At 38.0% G+C, this 17693-nt stretch overlaps 1 pseudogene; it reads left to right on the plus strand.

The window, feature by feature from the left end:
* Nucleotides 1-2805: 2805 nt before the first annotated feature.
* LOC105533335 lies at nt 2806-15649 on the plus strand (annotated as a pseudogene).
* The last annotated feature ends 2044 nt before the right edge of the window (nt 15650-17693 follow it).

The raw sequence follows: 17693 nt of genomic DNA on the forward strand, positions 1-17693 counted from the left end.
CGCATCAGGTAACCTATAAAAGAAAATCTGTCAGATTAACTACAGATTTGTCAGCAGAAACCCTAGAAGCCAGAAAGGATTGGGTCCTATCTCTAGCTTTCTTAAACAAAGTAATTATCAGCCAAGAATTTTGTATCCAGCAAAACTAAGTTTCATAAGTGAAGGTGGTATGGTTGGGCTCTGTGTCTCCACTCAAATCTCATGTTGAATTTTAATCCCCATATGTCAGGGGAGGGACCAGGTGGGAGGTTATTAAATCATGAAGGTAGATTTCCCCCATGCTGTTCTTGTGATAGTGGGTGAGTTCTCACAAGATCTGATGGTTTAAAAGTGTGGCACATCCCCGCCTCGTGCTCTCTCTCATTCTGTCATGTAATATACACGTTGCTTACCCTTTACCTTATGCCATGATTGTTAAGATTTCTGAGGCCTCCCCAGGCATGCAGAACTGTGAATCAATTAAAAGTATTTTCTTTATAAATTACCCAGTCTCAGGTAGTTCATTATAGCAGTGTGAAAATTGACTGATACAGGAATTCTGTACCAGAAGAGTAGAGCACTGCTATAAAGATACATGAAAATGCGGAGGTGACTTGGTAACTGGGTAACAGGCAGAGGTTGAAACAGTTTGAAAAGCTCAGATGAATACAGGAAGATGTGGGAAAGTTTGGAACTTCCTAGAGACGTGTTGAATGGTTGTGACCAAAATACTGATAGTGATATAAACAATGAAATCCAGGCTGAGGTGGTCTCAGATAAAGATAAAAACTCACTGGAAATTTAAGCAAAGGTCGCTCTTGTTATGAAAAAAGACTGGTGGCATTGTGCCCCTTCCCCAAATATCTGTGGAACTTTGAACTTGAAAGAGGTTATTTAGAGTATCTGGAGTAAAAAATTTCTAAGCAACAAAGCATTCAAAATATTGCCCTGCTGCTCCTAACAGTGTACAGTCATATGCATTTACAAAGAGATGGTCTGAAATAGGAACTTACGTTTAAAAGGAAAGTAGAATGTAAAAGTTTAAAAATTTTCCAGCCTGACCTTGTGGTAGAAAAGAAAAACCCATTTTCTAGAAAGAAATTCCAGCCAGCTGCAGAAATTTGCATAAGTCAAGAGAAGCTGAATGTTAATAGCCAAGACAATGGAGAAAATGTCTCCAGGGTCAGTCATTCAAGGCAGACCCTCCCATCACAGGCCACAGACCTGGAGATCTAGGAGGAAGAAATGGGTTAGTGGGCCAGGCCTAGTGTCCAGCTTCTATGGGCAGCCTTGGGACATGGTACCCTGCATCCTAGCAGCTCCAGCTCCAACTGTGACTAAAAGAGGCCAAAATACAGCTAGGGCCATCGCTTCAGGGGGTGCAAGATCATGGGAATGAATTTCCCCCATGCTGTTCTTTTGATAGTGAGTTTTCACACCGTCTGATGGTTTTAAAGTGTGGCACTTTCCCCATTTCCTTCTCTCTCCTGCCACCATGTAAGACATGCCTTGCTTCTGCTTCATCTTCTGCTGTAGTTGTAAGTTTCACAAGGATCCCATAGCCATGTGAAATTGTGAGTCAATTAAACCACTTTTCTTTATAAATTACCCCGTCTCCGGTAGTCCTTTATAGCAGTGTGTAAACATACTAATACAGAAGAGAAAAAGTCTTTCTCAGACAAACAAATGTTTAGAGAATTTGCCACTACCAAGCCAGCACTACAAGAAATGCTAAACAGAGTTCTAAATCTTGAAACAAAACCTTGAAATACACCAAAACAGAACCTCCTTAAAGCATAAATCTCACAGGGCCTATAAACCATTACACAAGGAAAAAAAGATATTCAGGCAACAAGTAGCACGATAAATAGAATGGTACCTCACATCTCAATACTAATGTTAAATGTAAGTTGCCTGAATGCTTCGCTTAGAAGATAAAGAATGGCATAATGCATAAAATTTCACCAACTAAGTATCTGCTATCTTCAAGAATCTCACCTAACACATATGGCCTCACATAAACATAAGGTAAAGGGGTGGAAAGAGATATTCAATGCAAATGAAAACCAAAAGCAAGCAGGAGTAGCTATTCTTATATCAGACCAAGCCTCAACAGTTTAAAAAGACAAAGAGAGACATTATATAATGACGAAAGAATTAGCCAACAGGAAAATATCACAATATATATGCACCTAACACTGGAGCTCCCAAATTTATAAAATAATTTTAAAAAACAATAAAACAATTACTACTAGGCCTAAGAAATGAGACAGATGGCAACACAGTAATAGTGGGAAACATACTCCACTGACAGCACTAGACAGGTCATCAAGACAGAAAGTCAAATAAGAAACAATTGACTTAAACTATACCCTTAGAACAAATCAACTTAACAGATATTTACAGAACATTCTACCCAACAACTGCAGAATATATAATCTTTTTATCAGAACATGGAACATTTTCCAAGATAGACCATAGGATAGGCAACAAAAAAGTTTCAATAAATTTAAGAGTATCAAAATTATACCAGTACTCTTGCTGACCACAGTGGAAAAAAATTGGAAGCCAATACAAAAAGGAATACTCAAAACTATACAAATATGTGGAAATTAAATAATCTACTCCTGAATAATCTTTGGGTCAACAATAAAATCAAGATAGAAATTTAAAAATCCTTTGAATGGAATAATAGTGACACAACCTATCAAAATATCTGAGATACAGCAAAAGTGGTGCTAAGGGGAAACTTCATAGCAATAAACGCCTACATCAAAAACTCTGAAAGAGCCTGGCTTGGCTGCAGGGTAGGCCATAGCAGGGAAAATGGCAGATAGGAAGGTGGGAGAGGAGAAGGCTGAAAAGTTGCAGTGAGCTGGAGCCATTGGAAGACCTGAAGAAGAAGTGAAAAAACCTGTGAAAACTAAGGCTGTTTATTCCAGTAATGGAGGGAAAAGTTCTGGTCACAGCACTGAGAATCCGTCAGCTGAAAAAGAAGCTGCAGTCCTCCCAACAAAGCCTACAAAGATCAAGTTTAGATCTGCCACAGATAGTCAGATGACAAAGAAAGCATCAGCCATATCCATCAAACTTGGACTAAGTAAGCCTAAAGAACCTGTTCCAACTCTTGCTTCAAAAATTCTTTTGGTAGCAGCAGGTTTTAATGAAAATGAAGGTAGTCAACCTGAGGCAATGCCTCCAGAAGCAAAGATGAGGATAAAATATATTGGAAGAAATACATTAACATCAGCTGGACCAAACTCCTTCAATAAAAGAAGCATGTGTTTTCTGTTAACCAGAAGCTATGGGAGCAAAATAGAAAACCTCATCTTGGTGTAATGCTCATGACCATGACTATTAAATATTCTGTTTTGAAACTGCAGTGTGGGGTGGGTATAAAGTTAAATGAAACAGTTTCCTTTTTAAAGAATGGTATAAGACTATCTTTGGAGCTGCTTTTCTTTTTCTTTTTCATTTTTTAAAAGATTCAGTGACACACTAATAAATCAGAGTTTGAAATTAGTGATAATTTATGTTTTCTATACGGATTTTAATAAATTTGCTAATATTGTAGTTTCATGTGATTAGTTTCCACAAGTTACAGATGACAACAAAATCAGAAATGATACCTTTTTAAGAACTGCATTTTTTAGACACAACTATTAGCACATTAAGAGAAAAGCAGAAAGTTACTGTCGATTTATAACTACAAGCAGTTACCCTCTTGACTACCTTATTACCTAAACTGTCTGGCTCCCAAGAACAGCCTTATAGAGACAGGGAGTATAGTACTGGGAGGAATAATGCTACTTAACTATTGACTGAAAGTAAATTTAGATAAAATAAAGCTTTTTTTCCTTATGGGTATTTGTTTTAAGTCATCATAAACTAGGTATTGCATTGCTGTCAGTGGATACAGATGCTTAGCTCTTAAAAACCTTTTTAAATATTTTTGTAAACTAGGGTTGGGCGTGGTGGGTCACACCTGTAATCCCAACACTTTGGGAGGCCAAGGTGGGCAGATCACTTGAGGTCAGGAGTTCGAGACCAGCCTGGCCAACGTGGAAACCTAGTCTACTAAAAATATAAAAATTATCTGCGCATAGTGGTGCACACCTGTGGTCCAGCTACTCAGGAGGCTGAGCTGGAGAATCACTTGAACCCAGGAGGCAAAGGTTGCAGTAAGCTGAGATTGGGCCACTGCACTCCAGTGTGTGTGTGTGTGTATATATATATATATATTTATATATAATAAATATTTATATAAACTGTTGAATATTTGAAATAGCCCACTTCACCTTAATGGGTCTTGTCTATCTTCATTAGTATTCAAAGAACAACCATTTGCTATCAAAGTAAATCAGTATTTTGAATGTGCTTTTCTTAGTTTTAATTAGCTAGTTCCTGTAAGCATTTCTACCAGAAACTGAGGCAAATCCTAAGAAAACTATTTCTTTTAAAATACAAACCACCACCAAAAATTTAAATGTACATATTGCTTAAGTATTAAGATGTTTTTATTTTTTAAATGGTATAAACACCAAAAAAATTTAACATTGTATGAAGATGGAAAACAAGAAGATGCACTTTCTGTAACTTTGTCTAAGGATTTAAATTATTAACTTGTGAAATTCAGTTTCAATTAAACTTAACTACAGGCTTTCTTACTAGTAAAATTGTATGGTTTATTTTAAATGTACACATTTTGATGACTTCTAGAAGATAACTTCGGAAAAATTCTTCTAGACATTGGCCTATGCAGAGTTCATAACCAAGAACACAAAAGCAAGTGCAACAAAAACAAAAATAAATAGGTTGGACTTAAACTAAAAAGCTTCTTCACAGAAGAAATAATCAGTAGAGTAAACAGAAAACCCACAAAGTGGGAAAAAATACTTGTAAACTATGTATCTGACAAGGAATTAATATCCAGAATCTACAAGGAACTCAAACAAATAAGCAAGAAAAAACAAATAATCCCATCAAAAAGTGGGCTAAGGACATGAATAGATAATTCTCAAAAGAAGATATACAAATGGCCAACAAACATAAGAAAAAAAATGTTCAAAATCACTAATTATCAGAGACATGCAAATCAAAAACACAATGAGATACCACCTCACTCTTGCAAGAATGGCCATAATTTAAAAATAAAAGAAAAAAAGATGCTGGCATGAATATGGTGAAAAGGGAAAACTTTTACGCTGCTGGTGGGAATGTAAACTACTACAACCACTATGGAAAACAATATGGAGATTTCTTAAAGAACAGAAAGTAGATCTACCATTTGATCCAGCAATCCCACTACTGGAGTATCTACCCAGAGAACAAGGAGTCATATGAAAAAAACACTTGCACACACATATTTATAGTAGCACAACTCACAGTTGCAAAATTATGAATCCAGCCTAAATGCCCATCAACCCACAAGTGGATAAAGAAAATGTGATAATATGTATATATATACACATATATACACCGTAGAATACTTCTCAGCCCTAAGAAAATGAAATAATTGCATTCACAGCAACCTGGATAGAGTTAGAGACCATTATTCTGCATGAAGTAACTCAAGAATGGAAACCCAAACATTTTAAATTCTCACTTATAAGTGGGAGCTAAGCTATGAGGATGCAAAAAGATAAGAATAATATATTGGACTCTGAGTACTCAAGGGGAAGGCTGGGAGGTGGGTGAAGAATAAAAGACTACACAATGGGTGCAGTGTACACTGCTTGGTGATGGGTACACCAAAATCTCAGAAATCACCACTAAAGAATATATGCATGTAAACAAACACCACCTGTTCCCCAAAAACTATTGAAATAAAAAATACTCTAAATAATCTTTAAAAAGTACAATATATAATTAAATGTTTCATTATATGCATTATCAAAACTAGGCTGGTCTATTTATAGAGAAATTGAGTATCTCACTAACTTACTATTTTGACTTGAAGATAGATGTTGGCAAACAACGAATTATTATTGTTATTGCCATTATTGTATAAATAATATAATGGCTCTATCATATGCTGAATGATCACTAAAATGGAAATAAAGAGCCAAATAAAGAAAAAAGAAAAAAGAAAGAAAAAGAAATACTGGCCAGGTGTGGTGGGTCACACCTATAATCCCAGCACTTTGGGAGGCCAACGCAGGTGGGTCACCTGAGGTCAGAAGTTCAAGACCAGCCCGGCCAATATGACAAAACCCCATCTCTATTAAAAATACAAAAATTAGCTGGGCATGGTGGTGGGCACCTGTAATCCCAGCTACTCAGGAGGCTGAGGCAGGAGAATCGCTTGAACCCAGGAGGTGGAGGTTGCAGTGAGTCGAGATCACACCACTGCACTCCAGTCTGGGTGACAGAGTGAGACTTGGTCCCCCTGCTCCAAAAAAAAAAAAAAAAAGAAGAAATGCTAAAAGTTCTAACGAGTAAGAGAAAAGGTCAATATGCACCAGAAGAGAACCTCCTGAATGCATAAAATTCACAGGGCTTATGAAAGAATAACACAATGAAGAAAACAATGTAACTAAGTAACAATCAACATGATGACTCGAATAGTACCTCACATCTCAATATTAATGTTGAATATACATGATCTAAATGCTCCTCATAAAAGATACAGATTGGTAGAATGGATTTTAAAAATCACAAATTGATCTCTACTAAAAATACAAAAGTTAGCTGGGCATGGGAGGCTGAGGTTGGAGAGTCGCTTGAACCCGGGAGGTGAAGGTTGCAGTGATCCGACATCGCACCACTGCACTCCAGCCTGGCGACAGAGTGAGACTCCATCTTAAAAGAAAAAAAAAAAAAAAGAAATCATAAACTGATGCTGTCTTCAAGACACACACCTAACATGTAAGGATTTTTATAGACTCAAGGTAAAGGGGTGGAAAATGATATTTCATGCAAAAGACAACCAAAAGTGAGCAGTAATTCCTATTATTATATCAGATAAAGCACATTTTAAAGCAGCAACAGTAATAATAATAATAAAAGAATCAATCCAACAAGAAAATATTACAATCCTAAATATGTATGCACCTACCTCTGGAGCTCCCAGATTCATAAAACTATTACTACTAGACTTGGGGAAATCAGTAGACAGCAACACAATAACAGTGAGTGACTTTAAGACTCCATTGACAGCACTAGACAGATCATCATGGCAGCAATTCAACAAAGAAACACTAAATTTAAACTGTACTCTAGAACAAACGAACTACACAGATATCTACAGAACATTCTATCAATAACTGCAGAATATACCTTCTTCTCATCAGCTCACAGAACATTCTCCAAGACTGAGCATACAACAGGACACAAAATAAGTCTCAACAAATTTTTAAAAATCAAAATCATTTAGAGTATCTTCTCAAACCACAGTGGAATAAAACTAGAAATCAATTACCAAGGGAACCCTGAAAACTATACAAATACATGAAAATTGAACAATCTGCTCCTGAATAATTTTGGGGGTAATAAAATCAAGATGTAAATTTTAAAATTCTTTGAAATTACTGATAACAGTGATGCAACTTATCACAACTTCTGAAATAAAGCAGGAGCCATGCTAAGAAAAAAGTTTACAGCACTAAATGCCTACATCGAAATGTCTGAAATCTCACAAATAGACAAACTAACAACACATCTCAAGGAACTAGAGAAAGAAGAACAAACCAAACCCAAAGCTAGCAGAAGAAAAAAAAAATGACAAAGATCAGAGCAGAACTAAATGAATTAAAACTAAAAAATAAAAAACACAATACCAAAGATCAATGAAACAGAAAACTGTTTTTTCAAAAGACAACATCAATAGACTATTAGGTACATTAACCCAGAAACAAAGAGAACAGATTCAAATAAGCTTAATTGAAAATGAAAGTGAAGACTTACAACCAATAGCACAGAAGTATAAAAATCCATTTGAGATTACTATGAACACCTCTATGTACTCAAACTAGAATATCTAGAGAAAATCAATAGATTCCTGGAAACATACAACCCTCCTAGCTTGAATCAGAAATAGAAATCCTGAACACACCAATAGCAAGCAGTGGTGATATTGAATCAGTAATACAAAATTTGCCAAAAATAAGCCCAAAGCCAGATGGATTCACATGCAAATTCTACCCAACATTTGAAGAACTGGGTGTTACTGAAACTGTTTCAAAAGACTGAGAAAGAGCAAATATTCCCTAATTCATTCTATGAAGCCTGTATATCCCCAATACCAAAGCCAAGAAGGGACATGATAAGAAGAAGAAAACAACAGACCCATATCCCTGACAAACACAGATGCAAAAATACTCAACAAAATACTAGCTAACCAAATTCCACATTAAAAAGTTAATTAACCATGATCAAGTGAGTTTTGTCCCAGGGATGCAGGGATGGTTCAACACATGCAAGTCAATAGATTCAGAAAAAGCATTTGATACATTCTATCATCCCTTTATGATAAAAACCCTCAACAAACTAGGCATAGAAGGGATGTACCTCAAGATAATAAAAGCCATATATAAAAATCCTACAGCCAGCACTATACTGAATGAGGAAAAATTGAAATAATTCCCTGACAACAGGAATGCGACAAGGATGCCCACATTCAACACTTTTATTCAACATAGTACTGGAAATACTAGCCAGAACAATCAGATAAGAGAAAGAAATAAAGGGCACCCAAATTGGAAAACAGGAAGTCAAACTATCTCTGTTTGCTGATATGATTGTGTACCAAGAAAATGATTGTATACCAAGAAAACCCCAAAGACTCCTCCAAAAAATTTCCTAGGTTTGATAAATGAATTCAGTAAAGTCTCAGGTTATAAAGTCAATATATATAAGTCAGTAGCACTGCTATACACCAACGACGACTAAGCACAGAATCAAATCAATAACTCACTTCATTTTGCAACAGCTGGAAAAAAATAAAATGAAACACCTAGGAGTATTAACCAAGGAGGCGAAAAAAATAATAGATGACACAAACAAATGGAAATATATCCCATGCTTGTGTGGTGAAGAAGAAACAGTTACATACTGCTGGTAAGAATGTAAATTAGTAAAACTTTTCATGGAAAGGAGTATGTAGATTTTTCAAATAACTAAAAGTAGATCTACCATTTCATCCAGCAATTCCACTACTAGATATCTACCCAAAGGAAAAGAAGCTGTTATATCAAAAAGAAATCTGCACATGTATGTTTATTGCAGCAGAATTCATAATTGTGAAGACATGAAACCAACCTAAGTGCCCATCAACTGATGAGTGAATAATTAAAATGTTATATATATTTATATATATATATATATATACACACACACACACACACACACACACACACACACACACACACACACACACACACACACACACCAAGGAATACTACTCAACCATAAAAAAGAATGAAATAATGTAATCTTCAGCAACTTGGATGAAACTGGAGGTCATTATTCTAAGTGAAGTAATTCAGGAATGAAAAACCAAACACTGTATGTTCTCACTTATAAGTGGGAACTAAGCTATGGGTATGCAAGGACATACAGAATGGTTTAATGGACACTGGAAACCCAGAAGAGGGGAGAGTTGGAGGAGGATTAAGGACAAAAAATTACATATTGGGTACAATGCACAGTATTTGGGTGACAGGTGCACTAAAATCTCAGACTTCCTCACTATATAATTCGTCCATGTAACCCAAAATCACTTGTACCCCTATTGCTATTGAAAATTTTAAAAAGAACCAAAAAATAAAATTAAAAATTAAGAAAAAGAAATAAACAATCTGAATAGGCCTATATCTATTAATGATATTGAATCAATAACTAATAACCTTCCAAAACAGACATCACCAGGCCCTGATGGGTTCGCTGGTGAATTCCACAAAACATTTAAGGAAGGAATTTTATCAATCCTGTATAATTTCTTTCAAATTATAGAAGCGGAGGAAATACTTCCTACCAAATTCTATCAGGCCAGCATCACCCTAATATCAAAAACCAGGCAAAGACACTAGAAGAGAAGAAAACTACAGATCAATATCTCTAATGAACATAGATGCAAAAATTCTCAATAAAATACTAGCAAATCAAACCCAATGTATAAAAATAAGTATACACCTCAATCAAGTGAGATTTATTCCAAGTATGCAAGGCCGGTACAACATTAGAATATCAATTAATGTAATCCATACCATCAACAGGTTACAGAAGAAAAATCACATGATCATATCATTAGATGCAAATAAAACATCTGACAAAATCCAACATCTATTCATAATTTTTTTTAAATCTTAGAAAACTAGGAAATGAGGGGAACTTCCTTAACTTAATAAGAATATCTATTTTAAAATCCCTGTAACTAACATCATGTTTAATGGTAAGAAAATAGAATCTTTCCCATTAAAATCAGGAACAGGGCAAGGATGTCCGTGAGCAAGGATGACCCTCTTGGCATCCTTTTCAATATCATACTGGACGTCCTAGCTAATGCAATGAGACAAGAAAATGAAACAAAAGGAATACTAATTGGGAAGGATGAAACAACATTGTTTTTGTTCATCGATTACATGATTGTTTATGCAGAAAATCTGAAAGAATCAATGAAAAAGCTGGAACTAATAAGCAATTATAGCAAAGTTGAAGGACACAAGGTTAATATACAAAAGTCAATCACTTTTCTATAAAGCAGCAATGAACAAGAGGAATTTGAAATTATTAACACAATCCCATTTACATTGGCATGAAATACTTAAGTAGAAATTCCATTTACATTAGCATGAAATACTTAAGTGGAAATCTAACAAAATATGTACAAGATTTATATGACGAAAACTACAAAATTCTGATGAAATCAACGAAGAACTACATAAATGGAAAGGTGTTCCATATTTATGGATAGGAAGACCCAATATTATCACGATGTCAGTTCTTCCCAATCTATAGATTCAATGCAATCCCAATCAAAATCCCAGCAAATTACTTTGTGGATATCAACAAACTCATTCTATAGTTTTTATGGAGAGGCAAAATATCCAGAACACCACAATATTAAAAAAGAACAATGTTGGAGGACTGACACTACCCAATTTCAAGACTTACTATAAAGCAACAATAATCAAGACACTGTGATATTGATGAAATAACAGACAAACAGATCAGTGGAAAAAATAGAAAACCCGGAAATAGAAACAGACCTACATAAATAAAATCTCCTGATCTTTGACAAAGGGGTAAATGCAATACAATGGAGAAAATATCTTGTTTTATTCCTTTTTTTTTTTTAAAGACAGAGTCTTGCTCTATGGCCCAGGCTGGAATGCAGTGATGCAATATCGGCTCACTGCAACCTCCACCTCCTGGGTTCAAGTGATTCTCCTGCCTCAGCCTCCTGAGTAGCTGGCATTACAGGCGCATGCCATCATGCCCAGCTAATTTTTGTATTTTTAGTAGAGAGAGGGTTTCACCATGTTGGCCAGGCTTGTCTCAAACTCCTGACCTCAGGTGATCCAACGGCCTTGGCCTCCTAAAGTGCTAGGAAGGATCATCATTTTTACAAATGGTTCTGGAACAACTGGACATCCACACGCAAAAAAATAAATCTAGACACAGACCTTAAACTCTTCATAAAAATTAACTCAAAATGGATCACAGACCTAAATACAAAACACAAAACTCTATAACTCCCAGAATGTAACATATGTGAAAATTCAGATAAACTTGGGTTTGGTGATGGCTGATGGAACACCAAAGACACAATCCATGAAAGAAAGAATTAATAAGCTGGACTTCATTAAAATAAAAAATTGCTCTGCTAAAGACACTATCAAGAGAATAAATAAGCCACACACTGAAAGAAAATATTTGCAAAAGACACATGATAAAGAGCTGTAATCTAAAATACACAAAAATTCTTTAAAATTAAATAATAAGAAAGCAAGCGTCTCAAAAAAAGGGCTAAAGACCTGAATAGACACCTCACCAAAGAAGATATATAGATGGCAAATAAACATATGAAAAGATGCTCCACACTATATGTCATCAGGGATGTGCAAATTAAAACAATGAAATACCACTACAGACTTTTCCAATGGCCAAAATCCAGAACACTAACCTCACCAAATTCTAGCAAGGATATAGAGCAACAGGAACTCTCAGTCATTTCTGCTGGAAACACAAAATGGTACAGCTACTATTGAAGACACTTTGGCAGTTTCTTACAAAACTAAAATATACTCTTACCACATGATCCAACAATTTCAGTCCTTGGTATTTACCCAAATGAGGTGAAAACCCATGTCCACACAAAAACTTGCACATGGATGTTTATAGCAGCTTTATTCATAACGACCAAAACTTGGAAGCAACCAAGATGTCTTTCAGTCAGTGAGTGTATAAATAAACTGTGGTACATCTAGAAAAGGGAATATTATTCAACACTAATAAGAAATGAGTTATCAAGCCATGAAAAGACATGGAGGAATCTTAAATGCATATTACTAAGTGACAGAAGCCAATCTGCAAAGGTTACATACTGTATCATTCCAACTATATGACATTCTGGAAGAGGCAAACTATGGAAACAGTAAAAAAAAATCAACAGTTTCCAAGAGTTGTGGAGAGGGAGAGATGAACAGGTAGAACACAGAGGAGTTTTAGGGCAGCAAAAATATTCTATATGATATTGTAATGGTGGATACAAGATATTATATATTTGTCCAAACCCACAGACTATACAACACCAAGGGTGAATGCTAATAGAATCTATGGACTTTGGATGAAAAATATGTGTTGATGCTGATTCATAGATTGTAACAAATGTACCACTCTGGCGGGGGATGTTGATAATGGGGGCTATGCATGTGGTGGTAAGGGTTATATGGGAAATCTTTGAACCTTCCTTTCAATTTTGCTGTTAATCTAACATTGGTCTAACAAATAAAGTCTTTAAAAATAAATTTAAATAAATGTAGGCTTTGCATGCTATATGATCTATGTCACAACTACTCCAACTCAGCATTGTACAAAACAGCCATAGACTCTGGGTAAACAAATTGACATGAATGTGTTCCAATAAAACTTTATTTTGACTTTTAAAAAGCCAGTGGGCCATATTTGCCCCATAAGCATAATTTGCCAATCCTTGATATATATACTTGAACATGGTTTGTCTCTCTGATTCTTGACCCTCCATGCTCCTTTGGGTATGAGCTATCCCTGTCATAAGTCCCCCACCCCAGACTATTTGATTAGTGATCAGGCTTAGAAGAGGAAGATTTAGGCAAAACTAATCATGTCAAAACATGAAAGTTATCAACTTCCCCCACAAAATCTGCTCTTCTCATAATAGACCCTATCATGGTGATTGGCAACATTGTTCATTCAGGCATTGAAGTTAGAAATCTGGTTGTTAGCTTTAACTTATCTCACTCTTCACCTGCCAACTGGTTGATAAATTCTGTTGATTTCCCCCAACACTATTACATCTTTCCCCTCCTTTCCTCCCCTCATAGCCTGGCTTAGGCCTAGGCTCTTACCATCTCTTGGTTAGACTACTGTAATATCTTCCAGCAAAAGTGCAGTCCCCCAAGTACGTTGTGCTGTTTCACATACGTTTGCCCTACATATTTCCTTTTGCCTGGAATCCCCTCCTCCTTTAAATCCTACTCCCATCTCTTATCTTCTTGGTGAACTCCTAGTCATTATTCAAAACCCAACTGGGACTTTCCCTTTCACACTTAATGATTGCCTCCTCAAGGCTACTTGGTTTAAACAGTATACCCTTGACAATCCCAAGATACATGTTCCACGAGCCCCAAATTAATGAATATTGGAAAATTTAAGTATACATGTCAGAACCTTAGGGCTCAAATAATTAACTGGGCTACTAAATATTGTAACTAAAATGAACTCTGCATTCCATTGCATCATGAATTTAGTAACATCAACCATAAAATCAGCTTAATCTGAAAAGAAACAATGAAGCTTTTATCACTTCAGGTAATTTACTGCATATATAACCATAAATAAAGAACAGAGAGCAACCTTGTAGAGACACTTGCTCCCACACAGTAGTCACACAGAATGTGAATCACACATGCATCTCACCAAAATCACAAATGTCTTCATGTAAAAGACCTTTGGAAAAAAACAGTGAGGGTCAAATCCATAAATGCCAAGAGCCTGCTGTACTTCTATTATTGTACTTGTGTCAATGAACAACTACGGCCCCAAAGAGAACATGAGCTTCTTGGGGTCAGGCCACTATTTTGTCATTCTTTTTGTACCAAAGTTGATCTAACAGGAAGCAACCACTCCAAAAACATTTGTTGAATTAAATTATCTTCTAGTTGAGCTTCCTACTTTCAGGCCATCTTCCTTTCCAAAATCCTGCCAGTTATTTCACAAAAACATATTCCTGATGTCACTCCATTTTCCCCAAAACTTTGATGGCTCTTCATAATCTGCTTTACATGATTATGTCCCCAAGCCATGCTAGGACATATAAGAGCCTCCACACCACGGCCTCATATTCCCAGTCTCATTCGTAGCCTCTCTTCTTCACACACACTCTTCAAGCCACACTAGCTGCTCCTGGAACATTTTTGGACTTTCATTGCTCTATGACTTTTAAATGCTGTTTTCTCTGTCTAAAAGGTCCTCCTCCTCTCATCTGCCTGGAAAACCTGAATTTATTAATATAGCTCAGCTTAAATATCACTACCTTTGTAGCTTTCCACGACCCCTCTCAGAATCACTGTCTCCCATGACCCCTCTCAGAATCACTGTCTCCCTCATTTGTTTTTTTATACCAATGTGTTTGTTCTAAAAACATACTAAGCTGATTCTGCGGGTAGGGCAAAGGGAAGGAGGGAGGGCCCTGTCAAAGGACTTACCCAAGCAGCGACTGCGGCACTACGTGTTAAGCATATCGTTCAAGCAGCAGTGGGAGGATGGAGCTGGATGGCCTTCATGTTATGAGATGCTATGGCTCGCATCTTTCACACTGCGTGTGTGTGTGTGTGTGTGTGTGTGTGTGTGTGTGTGTGTAACTGTGTGGGGGGGCAGCAGGAGGAGAGAAAGAAAACGAAGCGGGAGAGAGAGACAGAGACAGAAACAAAGAGGGCGGACGCAGTGCAGTAAGAGCAGATGGGCGGACCCAAATTTCTTCTGCTTCACGATTTTGCGGAGGTCCAGCCCTGCATCCAGCCTTGAAACACGGGGTGGGGAGGAGGCGGAAAGGGGAGGGACTGCACTCCCTCTGAGCGTGCTAGCCCCGACTGCCTGACGGATCACCCTTCCGCTCCAACATCGCTAGTTCCTCAACGCCGTGACTCAAGCCTATTGTGCCAGGCGGGGCGCACGCAGCAGCGCAGCCCCACAGGTGGCGACGGCTCGGCGAGAGGGTTCCCGCCAGGCTAGGCAGTGGAGTGCCGCACAGCGCGCCTTCCCGCCTCGCAACCGCCACCCTAGCGGTTCCGACCCGGCGCCAGCAGGCCTGCTTGGTCGATCTTCGAGCCAAAGATGCGGCGAGGCTGGAAGATGGCTCTGTCTGGGGGGCTGCGGTGCTGCCGCCGGGTACTGTCCTGGGTGCCAGTGCTCGTTATTGTCCTCGTCGTGCTCTGGTCCTACTATGCCTACGTCTTTGAACTCTGCCTGGGTAAGTGGGGCTGGGCACCTAAGGTGGGGAAATCATGCTCCAGTATAATCGTTTGCCCTACGTTCACTCTGGTGTCCCTTGTGTTCTCAAGCCCTCTCTCTGCGGTTTTCCTTTCTCTCCCTGGAGAGCTCCTTGTCCCCAGCCTCTGGCTTCCCACAATATTTCCTGCGCGCTCCCACCAGGGTCGCACCGTGTCTCCATCGTCTCCCACCTAGGGTTTCTTATTTCTTTGCCCTACCCACAATAATGTCCTGGCTCTTCCCACGAGGGCCCCCTTTTCTCATACAGGGCAACCACCTGCACCTATACTCTCCTTCTGGGAGCCCCTACTCTACCAAGTTGAGGAAATAACATACCCCGTGTCTTCAAACTGTTTACTCACACTAGGAATCCCACCAATGCATCCAACTAGGAGCCCCACCATTTTCCCTCCTACTAGAATCCTACTAGGATTTCCTACTAGGGATTTCCTACTGAGAATCCCAGAATATTTCCTCTCTTACTAGCTCTCCTTTTTCACACACTGGAATCTATCGTTTTCCCGTGATCCTCTCACACTGGCTGAAGTGCTTCATATCTTTGTACACTTGTGACCCCACAGTGCACCCTATTCTACTCCATTAAGATCTTCCCTTTTCACACAGTGGTAAGCCCTCCGTTCTCTTTCCCTGTGGGCTCCCCCCATTTAATAATTTTCTGTAATGGGATTGGTATTCTATAATACATCCTCTCCTCTCACACTAGAGGCCCTGATTATATTATACTGGAGTTCCCTGCAGTCTCCTACCTTCTTGCTTTGAGGAGCATTCAACTCCTTCCCATTAGGAGCCCCACATTATTTTCTGACAGCTTATACTGGTGACCCTGCTATTGTCACATGATGATAGTGCCTTCTTCCGTGTCTTTTCCCACTAGAGTCACCTCTTTTACCCTCCCACAAGGGTTTCCGTAATTTATCTCCTATTCCATCAAAGGGCCGCTACTTTTCTAACCATTATTCCTCGTTATCTTTTTTGGGAAACCCACTCCCCACCTCCCGCAGTGTTCTTTCACTTTTAGCCCCACATTCTGCCATCCTCTTCCTTTGGGGTTTCTTATTATTATTTCTTCTTACTTCTCATTGGATTGCATTTGTCCTATCTTCTCAAACTGGGGAAACCCCATTCTTTCTTACTGGGGTTTCTAATATTTTCTACTCCTCCCAATGGGCATATCATTTCTCATTCCCTCTCATTAGACTACCCCTTTTTAAATTCTATGATCTTTTTTTTACCCTGTCCTGTCATACTAAGGGGCACTCTATACCCTCCTTATTTGCAGAATGGTTCTCACACTATAGCTTGTGCATTCAAACTCAGAATTCTACATTATTTCCCGACACAAACCCCAAGTCTCTCCCCTGTATTATTCCCACTTTCCACTTTAATTCCCCCCGTTCCCCATTCTTATTATTATTGGCCTTGCAATGCTCTCATCAACTCACAGTGGCATTTTCATATTATATCCTGTCTTGTTACAATAGGGTCCCTGCTTTTCTCACAGTAAAATCTCCCCTTGTCCCTGTCTTCTCATGTTGAAGAATCCCTGTCTCCTCTCAAAAGAGATTCCACTAATACTTGTCACTCTTAGCACTTTGACACTATAATTCCGTCGCCAGCACCCTTAAACTTGTGACCTACAATGTTCCCTATTCATCTAGTTTGGGGCTCCAATATGTTTATACTCCTCTCACAGTAGGACTCCTGCCCCATTGGACATCCCCTCACTCCCAAGTCCTTCTGAGACTTCTATATTTTTTCATACCAAACTCTTCTCTCACCTTAAAAATGATGGTAAGGATGCTGCTTTTTTGAACTCCGGGACCTGACTCCATTTGTAATTTTCTTCTGTTACATATTTACAAAGCAATAGTCTACCCCAGGTAGACTGGGACAAACTAGGGAGGCAGGAGATGATCCTCTTTTCCAATATAGAACTTTCTATATTCTAATTCTGTAACTTTCTATATTCTAATTCTAATTGCCTCTCTGAATCACAATTTGAA

The sequence above is a fragment of the Mandrillus leucophaeus genome, unplaced genomic scaffold (assembly GCF_000951045.1).
Source record: "Mandrillus leucophaeus isolate KB7577 unplaced genomic scaffold, Mleu.le_1.0 Scaffold1242, whole genome shotgun sequence".
NCBI classification, from domain to species: Eukaryota; Metazoa; Chordata; class Mammalia; order Primates; family Cercopithecidae; genus Mandrillus; species Mandrillus leucophaeus.